Source organism: Mauremys mutica, chromosome 3, assembly GCF_020497125.1.
Source record: "Mauremys mutica isolate MM-2020 ecotype Southern chromosome 3, ASM2049712v1, whole genome shotgun sequence".
Lineage (NCBI taxonomy): Eukaryota > Metazoa > Chordata > Testudines > Geoemydidae > Mauremys > Mauremys mutica.
The window spans coordinates 195,248,580-195,267,507 of record NC_059074.1 but is presented as its reverse complement, the minus strand read 5'-3'; the positions used below and the strand labels follow the sequence as shown (position 1 = coordinate 195,267,507).

The window sequence follows — 18,928 nt, the reverse complement described above, 5'->3', positions numbered from 1 at the left end:
CTAAATGCATGACCTTGCACGGTGAACTATTAAATTTCATCTATTTCTATTACTCCGGTTTACAAGGTCATCCAGATCGTCTTGTATGATATTCTGGTCCTCCTCCATATTGGCAATACCTACCAACTTTGTGTCATCTGCAAATTTTATTAGCACACTCCCACATTTTGTGCCAAGGTCAGTAATAAAAATGTTCAATAAGATTAGTCCCAAAACTGATCCCTGAGGAACTCCACTAGTAACCTCCCTCCAGCCTGACAGTTCACCTTTCAGTGTGACCTGTTGCAGTCTCCCCTTTAATCAGTTCCTTATCCATCCTTTAGGTCTCATATTAATCCCCATCTTCCAATTAACTAATAATTTCTCATGTGGAACTACATCAAATGCCTTATGAAATCCAGGTAGATTAGATCTACTGCATTTCTTTTGTCTGAAAAAATCAGTTATCGTCTCAAAGAAAGAAATTAGTAACTTTGTTACTACCTCTTGAATACAGCAATTGAAACAATTGTGGAAAAATCTACAATTACGTTCTATCATTTACGCGACTTACTTTTTGCACTTCCTTTTTGTCTCTCCCTTTGTGCTGTAGTCAGTGGCATCACTGGGCCAGTGTGGGAGATGATGATTCCTCTGAGCTACTTGTTTGTTGTCTTGCCTTTGTGTCGGTAAAGCTAGAGTTTAAAAAAAAAAAGCAGCTTATTATTTCTGCTATGAAACTGATCTAAGAACTTGATTTATATCTGTACGCAGAATGATCTTTTAACCGCAGTAACGCTTCCTTTTCTTTTTAAATAAATCTTAGATTAGTTAATAAGAATTGGCTGTGTTTGGGTAAAATCTGAAATAGTCATTGGCCTGGTGGGTTATGTGTCTGATCTCTTGGGATTGGTAGAGCTTTATATATGGTGAATACAATTGTAGGTAATCCTCACCATATTTGACTTGGCTGTCTGGGTGGGAGCCTGAGGCTGGATTGCTTAAGGGAAACTGTATTTGGGGGGCTTTGGGGTAGCCAGTAAGGTATTACAGAAGCTATTTTGTGAGAAGATTGGTGAACCTAATTATAAGAAGAAACCCTCTGTTTTGGGGATTGTCCGCTCCATTCTTTGCAGTTTGCCCCGAGTGATCAGTCTGTGTGGCCCCCTGCCAGCAACGATGGTCACAATGGATAATAAACTTCCATCACATCTCTCACCCTCAACTATTCTTAAAAGGGGCAGAGCTCCGTGACCTTAGAGTCATGGCAGTGGGATCCTCCAAAAATCCCAAGAACAGTGTCATGTACAGACTGAGAGGGCTGTCCAGAGATACCTCTGGGAAGGGGTAAAAAATGATCCAATGGTGGATATTCCTTGTATTGAACACACAAATATTTATGGAGGCCAACAGATTCCTGCCCTAACGTGGGGTATTCTCTTCTTGCAGAGCAGAGGATTCGAATCAGCCCTTTAATTTTCCCTCTTCCTAAAAGCATTAGATTGGGGTGGGCCAATTTGTATGGTTTTGAAGTCAGCCAGAGGAATAAATAGAGTGCAACACATGATGCTCCTCACCCTACATGCTGCGCTCCAGCTTCATGCTAACTCTCCTCCTTTCTCTGTTAACTGTGTGCCCTTGTTTCTGTTTTGTTTAGAGTTTCAAACATCCTGCCCAGTATACAGACCAGGCAAGCAGGTGTACAGACTGTTTTTCCCCAATGTATTCCTTCACAGTACATAACTTCTCAAAGATACATTATATGGTAACCAGCTTCAGGATGACTGCAGACATGCAAACCATCCTACTGAGCTTCAGATGCAATTGCTGCACTTCCCTCTGCTGAATACAAGGTGGAGAATCTGGATGCTGGAATATGCACAGGTTCTCAGGCAGTGGGACAGTGGAAACTATCTTTTTTGGGGAAAGTGATACATGCCATTCTAAAGCAGTAGGGATTAAGACAGTTCCCAAGGGCACTGTAAGAATAAAATAAACTAAGCCTAAAAAAAATCTGAATCTGAAATCATGAACATTTAGAGCTGAACAAATAATTCCCAATGAAAAGCTGGTCAATTTTAGCCTCTTTCTACTTGGAGATCTCCAAACAGATTGCAGCTGCTCACATATACTCAGTGTTCAACTATCTTTTCCTTTTACCTTCTGGATCAGTTGCTGACATGTGAAATTCAAGGTTTTTGTTTAGCTGATACTGGTCAGAGAAATCACATGGTTATTGTTTCTGGTTTTTGAGTGGAGGAGTATATAAGCCCTTTGGCACAAATACTTGCTTGTGTGAATTTAAAATTTGATTTCATCAATCACGTGTGCATGTGTCTCACTTCTCTCAAATATTCCTTGCAGTAAAACACTCTCACTCAAACACAGGGGTGCCCAGAGGATTCAGGGGGCCTGGGGCAAAGTGGGGGAGCTGCGGTGCTTGTACTCACCTGGCAACAGTCCGGGTCTTCAGCGGCATTTCGGCAGCGGGGGGCCCTTCAGTCGCTCTGCATCTTCAGCAGCACTGAAGGGCCCCCCGCCGCCGAAATGCTGCCAGGCCAGGGCTCACGGGGCATTTCAGTGGCGGGGGGCCCTTCAGTCACTCTGCATATTCGGCAGCACTGAAGGGCCTCCTGCCACCGAAATGCTGCCAGGCCAGGGCTCACGGGGCATTTCAGTGGTGGGGGGCCCTTCAGTCACTCTGCATATTCGGCAGCACTGAAGGGCCTCCTGCCACCGAAATGCCGGCCAAAGACCCGGCCCGCTGCCAGGCCAGGGCTCGCGGGGCCCCTGCGGGGCCTGGGACAAATTGCCCCACTTGACCTCCCCCCCAAGGCGGCCCTGCTAAAACGTTTGCAGAAAATGAACACACGATGGCCATGAGCACGGCGAAGCACTTGCATATTTTAAAAAGCAAACAAATAGTTGAGGATTTTTTTCCCACTCCATTGTATTATTTTATTACACAGTAATACAAAGCAGTAAAGGTGTCTTAATCCCACTGCTTTGGCCAAACTTCAAACTGAGTCATTATCTACTTTTCCCTCCATGTTTTCTATTCCATGAAACGCTCTTCCTTCCGCAAACCATTCTGTAGTGTTGCTGAGCTTGGATAGGTAGCTACTTGTTTTCTTTTCAGAGGTAGTTGCATTTCAGTGGTTGGTGAAGTGATCCTTCTTTAATGAAGACTCCCTCCTTCCCCCCACCCCCGCCCCATCTATTCTACAGTTGCAACGAAATCAGAGACCCACTTACAACATGATTCCAATTTGCAATTTGGGCTGGAACCTGAGCCATGTCCTTTAAGTGGGCTATAGCCTTGTGCATGCTGTAGATATGGGATTGGTGCTGTGTATTCTAGTCAGATGTTTACAGTCTCCTGCATGCCAGTTGCATTCATTGCAATGCCTGCTGTGTGAGCATAGATCCTCCCTGAGCAGCTCCCATAGGTCCCAGCTCATTCACAGCACTCTCTGGAAACCTAGGTATGCTGTGTCGGCACAGAGAACACTAGTGTGTACACGCTCATGTGGCTGTGTTACCTAGGAGGCCCCCTATGTGGGGATTAAGATCAGAGGCTCTGGGCACAAAGAACATTTGGGTCCCTCACACCCCGGGGGCCCAAGGGTGCCGGAATTCGGGGTGGGGAGGGGGAGAGGCAGGAGGGCCATGCCTGCCCCTGTTTTAACATGGAGGTCGTAGCCTCAGGCCGGCACAGAGTGGCGAAGGCAAGGGCTGCACTTCATGGCGGGGGTGGGAGGGGAGAACTGATAAGCTGATCAGCCTCTTCACAGAGCCTCTACCTGCTCTGAGCAGCACATCCTGGGGGGCAGGGACATGGGTTGGGAGCTGCTCTCAGGCCCCCCGGCCCAGAGGAAGTGGAGGGTCCGGTGCTCCCCACAGCAGCCCAGGCTCCCTGGGTGGCTCTTACCGCGGCCAGGCTCCAGCTTCCGGCCTGGCCAGGGAGCAGGGCCAGTGTTCAGCACCAGTGCCCTTCCCCACTTCTACACCGGTTCCGGCGCTCCTGCAGGACCCCCCAAACTGGCCGGGACCCCTGGGCATGGGCCCTATGGGCCTGTGCGTTAATCTGACACTGCTTAAGACTGTAGCTTACCAAACGATTTTGTGATTAGCTCACGCTGCCTTCTAATTCCCAGCTCGCAACACAATTCAGTGCAGCTCCCTCACATAAATCGAGGGGCTTGCTGTCTAATTTAGGTCTAGTGTGCCTCAAAGCAGCGTCCCTTTGGCTGGGTCTGTGGGAGCTGGAACTACACTCCGCTGGGAGTCACATCTTTCTTATACAGGACTGTTTTCTGTGGGCTGGAAAGTAAGACGAGGACGACTCGCCTGCTGATTAAATTCTGGACTCTAACAAAATGACAGAGCCATTAGTTAGGCTGAGGAGGTGCAGGAATGAGCATTTACTGGCCTTTTACACCAACCGTCATCATTATATCGTATCATTTAAAATATAATGCTATTATAACATACCACAGGCTCCTACTAGGTGCCAACTTCATTTAGCCAGCAAATCTGAGTTTTGTTTAACACCCTGCTCTTTTCTTCAGCATTTCTATAGTGCCCCTCGCATGACTCACTAATAAACACACAGCACAGTTGATGAATAAGTGGTTAGAAGTGACTAAGCACTTTAGGAAATTAGCATTTTGGTTTCTCAGATGGCAAATCTGATCATGTTTTCACATCCTAGCATCCACCTCAACACCATCTGAAACTAACCCTCTGGGCTAGCAAGGCTGCAGAAGGAGACTCCCACAGTCCTGTGAGTAGCTAATTGTTCTTGGATTTTTGTTCATGCATCGATCTTGTATCTATAAGGATTTGTTTTCTGGGTCCTGTACCTTTAAATGGAGAGAGGGCTCCATCACTGCTACTGTGGTAGCTGACAGAGATGCTGGAGATGCAAACACTGCATGCTCTGTCATGGAGACTCTACTTTTGTTCTTTCTTGTTTTGTTGTTGGTTTACTGAAAAGAATTGGTCAGCCAGGCTGAAAGAATACAGTTGCTCTTTATGTGTAGAAATCATAATGGAGATGAATATTTATATCCCTCCACAGACTGTTTCACAACAGTTCTACCTGAAAAAGCAAAGCAATAAGAACATAAGAATGGCTATACTGGGTCAGACCAAAGGTCCATCTAGCCTTGTATTCTGTTTTCTGACAGTGGCCAATGCCAGGTGCCCCAGAGGGAATGAACAGAACAGGTAATCATCAAATGATCCATTTCCTGTTGATCATTCCCAGTTACTGACAAACAGAGGCTAGGGACACAATACTATTAAAGGTTTCAGAGTAACAGCCGTGTTAGTCTGTATCTGCAAAAAGAACAGGAGTACTTGTGGCACCTTAGAAACTAACAAATTTTTTTGAGCATAAGCTTTCGTGGGCTACAGCCCACTTAATCGGAAGCATAGAATGGAACATATAGTGAGGAGATATATATACCTACAGAGAACATGAAAAGGTGGGAGTTCCCCTACCAACGCTAAGAGGCTAATTAATTAAGATGAGCTATTGTCAGCAGGAGAAAAAAACCTTTTGTAGTGATAATCAAGGTAGCCCATTTCAGACAGTTTGACAAGAAGGTGTGAGGATACTTAACATGGGGAAATAGATTCAGTGAGTGATGGCTCAGCCATTCCCAGTCTTTATTTAAGCCTAAATTGATAGTATCTAGTTTGCATATTAATTCAAGTTCAGCAGTTTCTCATTGGAGTCTGTTTTTGAAGCTTTTCTGTTGCAAAATTGTCACCTTTAAATCTGTTACTGAGTGGCCAGAGAGGTTGAAGTGTTCTCCTCCTGGTTTTTGAATGTTATGATTCCTGATGGCAGATTTGATTCCATTTATTCTTTTGCATAGAGACTGTCCGGTTTGGCCAATGTACATGGCAGAGGGGCATTGCTGGCACATGATGGCATATATCATATTGGTAGATGTGCAGGTGAACGAGCCCCTGAGCTATTAAACCAACCTACAACTGCAGAACATTCCAAACTGCCTTTTCTGGTTGATGGTCTTCTCTAGATCTTGTTATTTTTGAGTAGCAAATAACTTTAACTATGACTATTAATATATTCTGAGCTAATTATATTTTCTGTGAATAGCCTGTCATCTCTCCTATTTGTCTCTCCTGTGTGGCCCTGAGAAGTCTCACGGCTGCCCACCAGAACCGCAGCCCCACTAGTGCATGCCTTCTAGCAGAGGAGTTCATTTTTCCAGGCCCTTCTGCCGAGAACCCAAGTGAGGAAAAGCAGTAGACATCCTACCTGCCAAGGTGGTTTTTCTGCCTTTGAGTTGGTGTGTAAGAATTTCCCCAGTGCCACACTCCAAGCTCCCTTCTCTCCTCCAGCCCAGCCCCGATATTTTAAAGGAGAAAATTAGAAAACATTTTCAACCCACATTTGCATCTTTTGCTCCTTTTGTGTGATTGTCTTAATGAAACCAACTTGCTATTGGCCCCTTAAAGAGAGAGAGGATATGGTCCCTCCATCATTCCCCCTACTCATTACACCTACTTTATGTGCACTATGAATTACTGACCCATACCAAATCATCTCTGTTTCATAGAAGTGATACCTCAGAGACACCAAGGCCTCCAAGAAAAGCAGCTCCCCATGTAGCTTTCAGGTCCCCATCAGCCCCCCCCCCTTCCCCACTTTAAAATAACTAGATCAGCCTCTGTATTCTTCCTCCACTAGCCACAATGCGGGTGTATGTGTGTGTGTGGCAGCAGCCAGATATTCTATGTAGGGCTAAAGCCTGAGAGGCTGAACATCTGCAACACCAGTCGACTTGACTGACCCCAAACAGGGTGGGACTCTGGGAGAGTGGTTCTGTGGTAGTCGGGATTGCTGAGAATTAGCGAAAGGCAAACCTCAAAAGGCAGGAATTCAGGTTTGGTTCAGATAAGGGCCCAAGTGTGTGGGCCCTTCTGTGTTCAAGCAAAACTCACATTGTAATACAGAGTGGAGGGTCAGGGTCTCAGGACGAAATCCTGCCCCACATGCCAAGCCCAGGTTTGGCACAGGGACATTCCCCAGAAGGTGGGGCAGGGAGGGAAGGAATCTTCACCTCATGGTTGCACAGTGGCAGCAAAGCCACACTGAGGTGATAGCCAGCTCTGAGGTAACGGAACCAGCGCTGTCCCGCTGCTATCCCACACTGCACCATTCATGGCAGGAGTGACCAGTCTGGTCACCTTTCCACACTCTTTACTCCCTGCTCTGTGATCACCTTAGCCAGAAATCACCCACCGCTAATCTTGCTTTTTTCCACCTCACCTTTGGGGACATACTGTTTCTGCCCCATTAGGTTATCCAGCTGCTCAAACCAACCACCTCAGAGCCACCAAAACCACATTTGTTCATCAGACGCCAACACAAGCCTCCTATGTTGCTCTCTCAGCCTAGAACTGAGATATTGTGTATACCAGCCAAGCAATACAATTCAGAGTAAGGATGAAGTCAGTCTGTGATGGCCAGAGCTAGATTGAGAGGTTTTTTTGACTCCTGGGTTTCAGTTTGGCCCATGATACAGATAGGGGTCAGAGGTGAAACATGGAATGGCTCCATGTTCAAATTCCCAGTGGGATGAAACCAGGGTTTTGATCAAGTTCATCTCTCATTAAGAGCTAAAATGAAAACACTAAAAGGAGAAGGAGTTGGGGCAGGATGGGGAATGGGAAGGGGAGAGAAGCGCGGGGTGGGAGGGAACCAATAAGAAACTCCAAAGGAAAACAGATTCATGGGAGGAACAATTTCTAAGATCTTGCCTACACACAAAAGTTGTACCATTTTAACTATACCCATATGATTAAAGCAGTATACTCCGGTTGGGTGGACCAGTGACACTGGCATAAAAGTGCTGATACCGGTGTTACGGCATCCACATTGGGGTTGTACCAATGTAAATATATTGATTGAAAACCCACACCCCCTAAATGAAATAACTATACCGCGGCAAAAGCTGTGAGTAGACCAGGCCAAAGAGAATAGTGACGAAAGAGAGACGCGAGAGGAAAACAATACGCCTTTTTAAAAATGTTCAATATATTTAGTACAGGAAAAATTGCAGCTAAAAATGAAGCATGAACCTGCTTTGGTGGTTAGATTTCAAGTCCCACAGAGCAGCCAGCATTGTGCTATTGTAGCCCAACCTAGCAATAGCCAAAATGGAACACCTGAGAATCTTAGCAGTTCAGGTAGGATAGTAGTCTTGGCCGCAGTGGTATTGTTTTTTACTGTTCTTATGGCTTTTAGGTTCTTATGGCTTCTAAACAACTGTGTCTGTCCCTATCAAGAGTGAAGGAAATCATTCAATTCCCAGCTTTGAGAATATTTTCTAAAGATCCATTCCTCCTGTATCACCAGATGTATGATTTTAAAAATAGGTATTGTAATTATATATTGTATTAAGAAATGTCACTCACTTAACTATTTGACTTTGCAGATGGAGGTTTAGAAAGTATCACATAATTACTTTAATGGATTCTTCCCTAAATGGAAAAATCTATACTAAAAGGCAAAGCTCACATTTTAGAATACTGTTATGTAAACACTGGCAAACTGCGGGACAAATTCAACCCTTCTTCACTTTGAAACTCTAATGATGGCAAAAAGATAATGGAAGATGCCAAAGGATTAATGAAACCTACAGTTAGCTCAGTGAAGCCACTTCCTTGGCCATTCAATAACAAAGAGAGAGACAAGGTAGGTGATGTAATATCTTTTATTGACCAACTGCTGTTGGTGGAATGGACAAGACCTGAAGCTCCGTGAAGCTCAAAAACTTGTCCCTTCCACCAAGAGAAGTTGGTCCAATAAAAGATATTACCTCACCTACCTCTCTCAGATTCTGGGACCAATGTGCCTAAAACACTGCAAACAACATCCAGTAAACATGGCATATTTTTTTGCAGGTGGTTTGATGTCATTTTAACCCCAGCACTTGTTCATGACCCAAGAAAGACACCCTGCTATTAAATGAATTTCAGTGACCTATTAGTGCTCGGTACTACCATGCAGGAAACCCACTGGTAGGTTTGTCGGCCAGTCATAGCCTCCTGCTGTGGTAGAGTACTGCAGAGGTTGTATGCTCTGTCTTTGCAGGGTTTGTTTTCACCAATTTTCAAACAAACAATCTCCATGTTGTGTGCAGGTAAACACCCATATTTGAATGTGCAAATTGTGCCCTTTGCTCAAGAGTCTGCAGGAGCTGAGGTCTGGTACACACAAACAGGTGTCTGTTCATGTACATATCAGAAGTCCCTGGAAAATGATGATGTCCATATACTTTTATTATCATTGTTATAGGCAGAGCTGAGAGTGCTGCCTTGGTTAAAGTTGTCTGGTACTTCTCAGAACAATATGCTATTTTCAGTTGCTTATAACTTTGCCAAATTTAAACCATTTGGGGTGAAATTTCCCATGGCAGTGTCTGCAACAGGGGTTGGATGGAAAAAAATAGTATGTGATCATGTAATTAAAGACTGTAAAATAATGCTTACACACAAAGGAGGCCAAACTAAAGTTGCATGGTGGCAACCTTACTTCTGGCATTTCCTAACTTTTGAGTGCTTGACTTTACAACCTTAACAATATTCTTTTACATTTATATTGCAGTAGTGCCTAGAGACCAAGCAAGTTGCAGCCCCACTGGGCTAGGTGCTGTCCAGACCTATAGTAAGTGACAGTCCCTGCCCCAAAGGGCTTCTAGTCTACAGTCTGAGGATGAGCTACTGAAAGAAACTGAGGTTAATGACTGCCGTGAGAGGGAGTAGCCCTCAGAGCTTAAGGAAATAAATCATAAAAAAGCATAGTAGAGTATTTTTATTGACTATTTCAGTAGGATTTCCAACTCTGACTGAAGCTATTCTGGGAGATTTTTTTCCCCCAACATGACATAATGTCATTTTCTTAACATATCCTATTAAAATCTCTTGGATTGCGTTCATTAGTCACTGGGAGATCAATGCTGATTCCAGGAGGCCCCAGACCAACCCTGGAGGGTTGGCAACCCTATATTTCAGTGCTGTCTCGTGTGTCTGGGACAGGGAGCAACATACAGCATTGGTGCTGCCCTGGGTAGCTATCTTGTTCCATCCTAATGCTGCATCGAGGCTGCTCAAGAACTGCCTGTGAAGGGGTTAAGAAGAACCTTGTTTTTATTATAAAAAAAAACCACAAACAACACCCCACATTGCAACTAAGAATAAACAGTCTATCAGCTACCATTGATCCTCAAATAAGATGTAGGATTTTTTTTTAAAGTTGTTTATTTCAAGTACAACTTCAAGGAACTTCAAAAACCTTTGATCTCCAAAGGCTTTTTACAGTGCAATTTTAAGTGTCAAAAATGTTCAGTTTACATTTTGCTGGATGTAGATCTTAATAGAGTTAGAAAAGTCTATGTTCAGGGGGAAAAAATTGCCTGCTTAATCCCTCATAAGAGTAGATAGTTTGATTTTTATATATGTAATTATAGTGGGATGGCAGAACTAATTCCTTAGTCATTAGTAAACGTATGTATGACTGATTAATAAAAGAGCTGTTACATTAAAAAAAGCACCTAACTGAAAACTTAGGCTTAGAGAGCCAAAGAGCCTGATTTTCAGAGTTGAGCAGCACCCACAACTCCAATTACAATGAACGTTGTATGTGGTCAGCGTCTTTGTAAAATCAGGTTCTATTTGACCTAACAACGCAGAGTACGTTGGGACAGACCTGGAAATAGAACCTAGGTCTCCTGTTGTGTCTTGTATCATACAAAGGAATCACAAAGGCATGGTGGGGTCCAAATAACCGTGTTTACTAAACATGAATAACATGTGAAGCCTAGCTACATGTATACACTGCTGCTCGGGCAGGGTTCTGATGGCTTCCAAAACTAAGAAGACAGTGGATATGTCTACACTGCTCACTAAGCCCCAGGCTCTGAATCAGGTTTGAGTCCAAGCTCCCCTTCCATCCACATACAAATCAGTCTTGGGTCAGCAGAACTCAGGAGCCTGGTACTAGGACCTGCTGGGTGGGAGGGGTCAGAGCCCAAGTTCCACTGAGACTCGGGTCCAAGCCCTGTCAATTTGCAGTGTGGACGCAGCTGAAGCTGCAGACCCAAGTCAGAAGGGCTGCGTAGTGCAGTATGGATGTATTAGCACAACTGTGAGACCTGGGTCCAGCACTTGTAAACCCGGGTTTACAATGCAGTGTGGACGCTCAAGCATGAGCTTGGAAACACCAAATCCACAAGCCTGGATCCCACAGACAGACAGCTTAATGCGCAGTGTAAACATAGCTAGTGAGGGCCATTAGAGAGTTCCAAAACTATTTACCCAACTGATAGGTCTTAAAATGTAACTGTAAATGGGGAATTGTCATCAAGCAGCTCCGTTTCCAGTGGGGTACTACAGGGAGTGGTTCTTGGCCCTGTGCTATACAACACCTTTATCAATGACCTGGAAGAAAACATAAAATAATCACTTATAAAGTTTGCAGATAACACAAAATTGAGAGTAGTAAATAATGAAGAGGGCAGGTCATTGATTCAGAGCGATCTGGATCACTTGGTAAACTGGGTGCAAGCAAACAATATGCCTTTTAATACGGCTACATGTGAATGCATACATCTGAGACCAAAGACTGTAGGCCATACTTACAGGATGGGGGACTCTATCCTGGAAAGTAATGACCCTGACAAAGATTTGGGAGTCATGGTGGATAATCAGCTGAACATGAGCTCTCTGTGTGATGCTGTGGCCAAAAATGCTAATGCAATCCTGGGATGCATACACAGGAGACTCTTGAGTAGCAGAGAGGTTATTTTACCTCTGTATGTGGTGCTGGGGTGACCGCTGCTGGAATATTGTGTTTAGTTCTGGTGTCCACAGCTCTGGAAAGACGTTGAGAGTGTTCAAAGAGCTCTGAGAAAAATTAAGTGATTTAGAAAGCATGCCTATTATAGTGATGGACTCAATGAATGAGCTCAATCTATTCTACTTAACAAAGAGAAGGTTAAGGGGTGATTACAGGCAAGAGTACGTACATGGGGAACAAATATTTAACAATGGGCTGGTCAATCTAGTAGAAAAGGTATAACACAATCTAATGGCTGGAAGCTTATGCTAGACAAATTTAGATTCTAAATAAGTTGTAAATTTGTAATGATGAGAGTAACTAATCATTGGAACAATTGATCAAAGGTTGTGGTGGATTCTCCATCATGGACCATTTTAAAATCAGGATTAGATGTTTTTCTAAAGAATATGTTCTATTATTTTGGGGAAGTTCTATAGCCTGTGTTATACTGGAGGTCAGACTAGATTATCACAATGATCCCTTCTGGTCTTAGACTCTATGAATTTATTAATTCCTGTACATTACATCTCCTTACTGCCAGCTTCCATTTCTAACCATCAATAATGCTGTTTCCATTTAATGGTTTGTTTGTGAGTTTAAGCCCTGAGGACTCAAATATATTGTTGAGAGTGGGGAGGATATTTAAGAAAAAAATTCTAACACATTCAATAGAACATTTAGGTTCTGACTCTGATTAATTTTTTGCCATTTGATTTCAGAATCCGGTTTGCTTTTTACAGATTACTAAATCCTTAAAGCAGAGTTTTCATGATTTGGTTAATTAGAGCTTAAAGACTTGTTTTCCAGGTGTTAAGGCAACAGACTTGTCTAGTCCTTAATAGATGCAGAGATAACTCTATAATACAGTCTCATAAAAAGAACTCTTTGAATGTGCGTGGGCATCTTTACATCAGAAGTGCAGACTTCGCTGTGGCACAAATAGAATGCAGGAGAAAGGGAAATTGAGGACAGAAAGTTGGCAGGATCTCAGGCTCTGATATTCACTGAAGTAGGGGATGCAACAGGCTCTCAGCTTCTCTGTTGCCCAAACAGTGGAATGATACCTCTGTCCCAATTTCTCTCTTGACAGAGAACTTGTCAGCAGCGTAATCCATCTGTTTTGTGTACCAGGCTGATAACTCTGGCACCTTATGCCACAGTAAGTAGAATGTCACCTATTCAGTTTCTTCTGCACGAGTAGGGAGTATGCTGTAGTAGTTAGAGCAGGGAAATGTTTCGGGGCTCCTACTTACCGTAACCTCACTGAAGTGGTTTGAGGTTTGACTGTTTTTAAAATGGTATCAGGTCCTTGGGTGAAAGTGTCTATATTCTTAGTGCACCAGCCAGGACACCAAGCACTCCTGATCTTCTGGGTGACTTTAAACACGCTGCTTAGCTGCTGTGTCTTGGTTTCCTTATTTGTGATGTGAAGATAATCACACTTACCGCCTGCCCAGGAGTGTTGTGGGGATTAGTTAAGGGTTGTGACTACTTGGAATCCTTGGCGATGAGGTGTAAATATTAGTTGTGTTGTGTGAGTGGCTATATATTAGGAGTGATAGGATGGGATCTGGATTCTGAGTGAGCGAAGAGGGGATATGCCAACACCTGCTTAGGGTGGGAGGTTGAACGCCTCCATCCCAGTTCATTAGGTACAAGTTTTTTCTGACTTCAAAAGGTTCATGTGCTGGGTTCCTTGCCCCTCTGCTCCCATCCTGTCTTGCCAAATTTTCTGAGGTCCTTTCTTTACCCTGCTCCCTCTCCTCTCACGACATCCAGTTTTATTTTCTCTCGTTCCTTCCAACTCACCAAGAACTTTCTCCTTGTCCTTAACTCAAGGTGTTATATCCTTGGGGCAGCCGGTGTAGGAAGCAATCACTTGAGGCCAGAGAGCAGGAAGCTAACCAAAACCTCCATTTTATTTACAGATATACAGAGAGCTCACTCAGCTGGTTGAAACCGGCTGAGCTAACCCATAATAATCTAACTCAGTTGCCATAGCAACAAAAACCATGACAACCAAATACACAACATATTCCTCCCCCCCTAATAAGAACATCCCCTAAATAAAACACACACTAGACTAGAGAAGGAGGGTAGACTGCCTCCATTCCCGGCTAAACCCTGGGGATTATTTTGCCCCATAACCGTGGGTTCGCCCTAGCTAAAGATCCAGCCGATGAGGAGGCCTTCTGTCTCTAGGTGGATTACGGCGAACTTCTGGTGTTATTGCACCCGAAAGCACTAGGGGCTCAGGGTCCGCAGCACGAACAGGTGAGGAGGTGGTATCAGCTCGTGCTGGGCAAAGGGGTATCTCAGCCGCCAGCAGTAATGGAGGAGAACAGTCAGAAACAGGTGACTCGTGATTCGGTCCCTCACCAGAAGAGGTGAAGTCAGACCCCTCAACTGCAGATGGGTCCTGAGGACTGGCATGACCTGGCAACAGCTGATCTACATGTCGCCGCCAGGTAAGATTCTCTGCAGTCCGGACTGTGTAGGAAACAGGTCCTGTTTGAGTGATGACTGTGGCCGGAACCCATTTAGCTCTGGAAGTATAATTCCGAGCCAAAACTGGCTGTCCCGGGCTAAAGGTTCGGTCTTTTGCTCTGGGTGCCCGTCTGATGACTTGATATTGCTGCTGATGTTGCACAATTTGTCGGGGTTCAGAAGGTTTCAGCAGATCAAAGCAAGTGCGCAGCTGTCGTCCCATCATTAGAAAGGCCGGAGATGCGTGGGTCGTAGCATGAGGTGTGTTTCTGTAGGAAAGTAAAAAGGTATCCAGACGCTTTTGAATGGAGTGTTGTCCCCTTGCTGATTTCAAAGCGTTTTTCATTGTCTGCACAAATCTTTCAGCTAATCCGTTGGTGGACGGATGATATGGTGCTGACGTGATGTGGTGTATCCCATTTGCCTTCATAAAATTTTGAAACTCCTGAGAAACGAACTGCGGTCCGTTGTCGCTCACAAGTTGTTCTGGCAGACCAAAACGACTAAAGAGTCCTCGTAGTTTTTGGATAGTACTCTCTGCAGAAGTGGACTGCATTATAGAGACTTCTGGCCATTTAGAATGGGCATCTATTGCCACCAAGAACATGCTTCCTTCAAGGGGGCCAGCAAAGTCAACGTGAATACGTTGCCACGGGTTTTCAGGCCAGTCCCATGAGTGTAGGGGTGCCCACTGGGGTGCATTTCTTACACCCTGACATGACATACAAGCTTTTGCCTTCTCTTCAATAGCGCTGTCCAGTCCAGGCCACCAAAAATAGCTTCGTGCAATTTCCTTCATGCGCACTATTCCACAGTGACCGGAATGTAGCTGTTCTAACATCTGTGATCTCAGTGGTGGTGGAATAATGACACGTCTCCCCCACAACAAACAACCAGATTGGACCGATAACTCCGTCCGCTTGGACATGTAGGGAACAAGGTCGGATGAGACCGGAGAGGTTTGTCGAGTTTTTCCATGCATCACCAGGTCCATAACGTGGGACAATACTGGGTCAACGCGAGTTGCCTTCTTTATCTGAGTAGCAGTGATGGGTGTATTCTCTACCTGTTCAAAGTAGAAGATTTCCTTTTGGGCACTATCTTGGTGTTTGACCGGCAAAGGCAACCTTGAGAGGCCATCTGCATTGCCGTGCAGAGTGGATTTCCGATATTTGATTTCATATGTGTGTGCTGAAAGTAACAATGCCCAACGTTGCATACGACTAGCAGCTAATGGGGGAATGCCTGTGTAGGGTCCAAAAATTGATGTCAGAGGTCGATGGTCTGTGAGAAGAGTAAATTTTCGCCCAAACAGGTACTGATGAAACTTCCGAATTCCAAAAACAATTCCTAATGCCTCACGTTCGATTTGGGCGTAGTTAGTTTCTGCTTTGCTTAGAGTGCGTGAAGCAAAAGCAATAGGTCTCTCTTCTCCTGAAGGCATAATATGTGACACGACTGCTCCCACTCCATAAGGGGAGGCATCGCAGGCCAATTGCAGTGGTAAGGATGGATCAAAGTGCGTTAGAACTTCAGAATTTAGCAATGCATCCTTAGCTTTGTTAAACGCAACATCACAGGCTTCAGTCCACTTCCAGGCCTTGTTCTGCCCAAGGAGCTCATGAAGTGGTTTTAGCAGTGTGGCTAACTGTGAGATGAACTTCCCATAATAGTTCAGGAGTCCTAGAAACGAGCGCAGCTGGCTTACATTTCGAGGTGGGGGAGCCTCCACAATAGCTTTAACTTTTGCAGGGGCCTTATGAAGACCTGCAGAATCAATGATGTGTCCCAAATATTCAACAGAGGGCTTGAAGAATTCACACTTGTCTTTGCGAACTCGTAGGCCATACTCTTCCAGTCTTTGTAGGGTAGCCTCTAAATTCTTTAAGTGATCCTCTTCATTTCTTCCAGTGACCAGGATATCATCCAGATAGCACTGAACTCCTGACAAGCCACACAAGATCTGGTCCATAGCCCTCTGGAACAGGGCGGGAGCAGATGTTATTCCAAAGGGTAGGCAACAGTATCGATAAAGCCCCTTATGAGTCACAATAGTCAACAGCTCTTGGGACTTTTCATCGACGTGCATCTGTAAATATGCTTGACTCAGATCAATCTTACTGAACTTTTGTCCCCCAGCCAGGCCTGCGAAGAGGTCATCGATGCGGGGAAGCGGGTATTGCTCTGCACACAACACTGGGTTGACAGTGACTTTAAAATCACTGCAAATCCGGAGAGAGCCATCTTTCTTCACGATTGGAACGATAGGAGTGGCCCATGAGCTATGGGTAACTGGTATTAGGACTCCATTGGTGACCAGGCGCTCCAGGTCTGCTTCAACTTTTGGCCTGATGGCATATGGCACAGTTCGGGCTTTCAGATATTTTGGTGGACTGTCAGGTTTAATGTTCAATGTCACAGTGATTCCCTTCATACTTCCCAAATCATCTCCAAAAACAGCAGCATGTTTCCTTAGAATAGGGGTTAGACTGGTTTCTTCTTTAGTCATCCAGTGCACTTCTGCCCAGTTCAGTTGAATCTTCCCAAGCCAAGACCTACCCATTAAGGCTCGGTAGTCACCTCTCACCACAAACAGTGGCAATTTAGCCGCCTGTCCATTGAGCTCCACCTTAACATCAATAGTGCCCAACATGGGCACAGCTTCACCTGTATACGTCTTCAGAACAGTTTTTGTTGCCTTAAGCGGAAGATGCTGTAGCTTTTCCTTATACACAGTCTCAGGAACCAGCGAGACAGCTGCACCGGTGTCTAGTTCCATGCGTATAGGTTTGCCCTCCAATAAAGGGGTTACCCAGTATTCATGTGAGCCCGCTGCCAAAGACAAAACATGCAATGGCACTTCCTCTTGTGAGGAGGTGTCACCTTGATCATCCTGGGTCTGCTCTAGGGTATGCAAGGTTCCTCTTTTTGTCGGCCAGACCACAGGCCTCTTTTTCTTTTGTTTACAGGCATACTCAATGTGTCCCTTTTTGCCACAGTGTCGACACACCAGGTCCTTACACCAGCATTCTGATGCCTGGTGACCCAGCTTACCACAGCGGTAATATTCTTGACTCTGCACCGTTTTGTGGGTCAGTTCTTGTGACACTTTTTGCACCCTAGGGGATGCACCGATGTATTGTGCCTCCCTTGTAGCCAGTTCCATGGAGACAGCAATATCAACAGCCTTCTGTAATGTAAGCTGAGCCTCTGTCAGTAGGCGCTTCCGTATAGCTTCACTGCAGAGGCCACACACTAACCTGTCACGCAGGGCATCATTTAACATCTCTTTAAATTCACAGTGTTCTGCTAGCTTTTTTAAAATGGCTACAAATTGTACAACTGTTTCATCTTCCTTTTGGTCTCTTTTGTGGAACCTATATCTTTCAGCAATTACCAGTGGTTTTGGGGAGAAATGAGACCCCAGGATTTCCACAATGTCACTGTAAGATTTAGTCTCAGGCTTAACAGGGTGTAGTAAGCTGCGTAGCAGAGAGTAGGTTTTAGCCCCTACAACAGTTAAGAATATTGGCACCTTCTTCGCTTCTGTAATGTCATTTGCAATAACAAAAAGCTCAAAACGCTCAGTATACACATGCCACTGCTCTGTATTCTCATCAAAAGGCTCCAGGGGCCTGGTCAGAGTAGCCATGATTTTAGTTTCACTTTCACAGTCAGTGCAAACAAGCAGCTTTTTTTGTTAGTTTGTTCTTTACCTTAACTTCTACTTCCTTCTGTTACTGGAGCAGCACCGAGTCTCACCCTCGTCGCCAGTGTTATATCCTTGGGGCAGCCGGTGTAGGAAGCAATCACTTGAGGCCAGAGAGCAGGCAGCTAACCAAAACCTCCATTTTATTTACAGATATACAGAGAGCTCACTCAGCTGGTTGAAACCGGCTGAGCTAACCCATAATAATCTAACTCAGTTGCCATAGCAACAAAAACCATGACAACCAAATACACAACACAAGGTTCTCCCTTCCTGCTGTCTAACAGTTCCTTGAGTGACCCCTCTACAGACCAGTTCCCAACATCCTGTTTCTTGACTCCCATCTCCTTCTCCCCAGTCCTTGCAAACTCCCTAACTTTGGTGAGAATCCAGCAGGGTTTGAAGAGGGGTCTCAGTTCTGGCATTTACTCTTTTGAACTCTAGTTGCTTCAGTCAAACCTCATCTGCTCCAGGGCTTCCCTTAGTTAGGGGTGCTCCAAAATGCATTATACCTCACTCCCTCTGTCTCTGAAAACCTGAAACTCATGAGATTTGAGGAGAGCAGCCAGCAAAACAAAAATAACCAGCCCTGAGATGGAATTCAGCCTGTACGGGGTCAGGAAGCAATGGAAGGGCTCTCTTTTGAGCATCCCTTCTCTCCCAAATCTAAAATATCTTGGGTTCAGTTTGGTTAGAGATCTGAGTGGAGGTTCAGGCCACTTCTCATTGTTCACCAGAATGTTTGCCCATTTCCCCCCCATGAAATCTGGCTCTCAGAAGTGAGCTTTTTTACCCACGAAAGCTTATGCCCAAATAAATCTGTTAATCTTTAAGGTGCCACCGGACTCCTTGTTGTTAATGTCTTTTTTGAG

The 18,928-nt window shown here is 44.8% G+C and overlaps 1 long non-coding RNA gene across 1 annotated transcript in view; it reads right to left on the bottom strand.

Annotated features, from left to right (window-relative positions):
* LOC123367045 overlaps positions 1–18,928 on the bottom strand; it is an 89,066-nt gene that overhangs the window by 2,055 nt on the left and 68,083 nt on the right. The window contains exon 3 of the long non-coding RNA XR_006578277.1: positions 554–674. This is a non-coding gene — a long non-coding RNA (uncharacterized LOC123367045). The remainder of the gene's footprint in view (positions 1–553; positions 675–18,928) is intronic.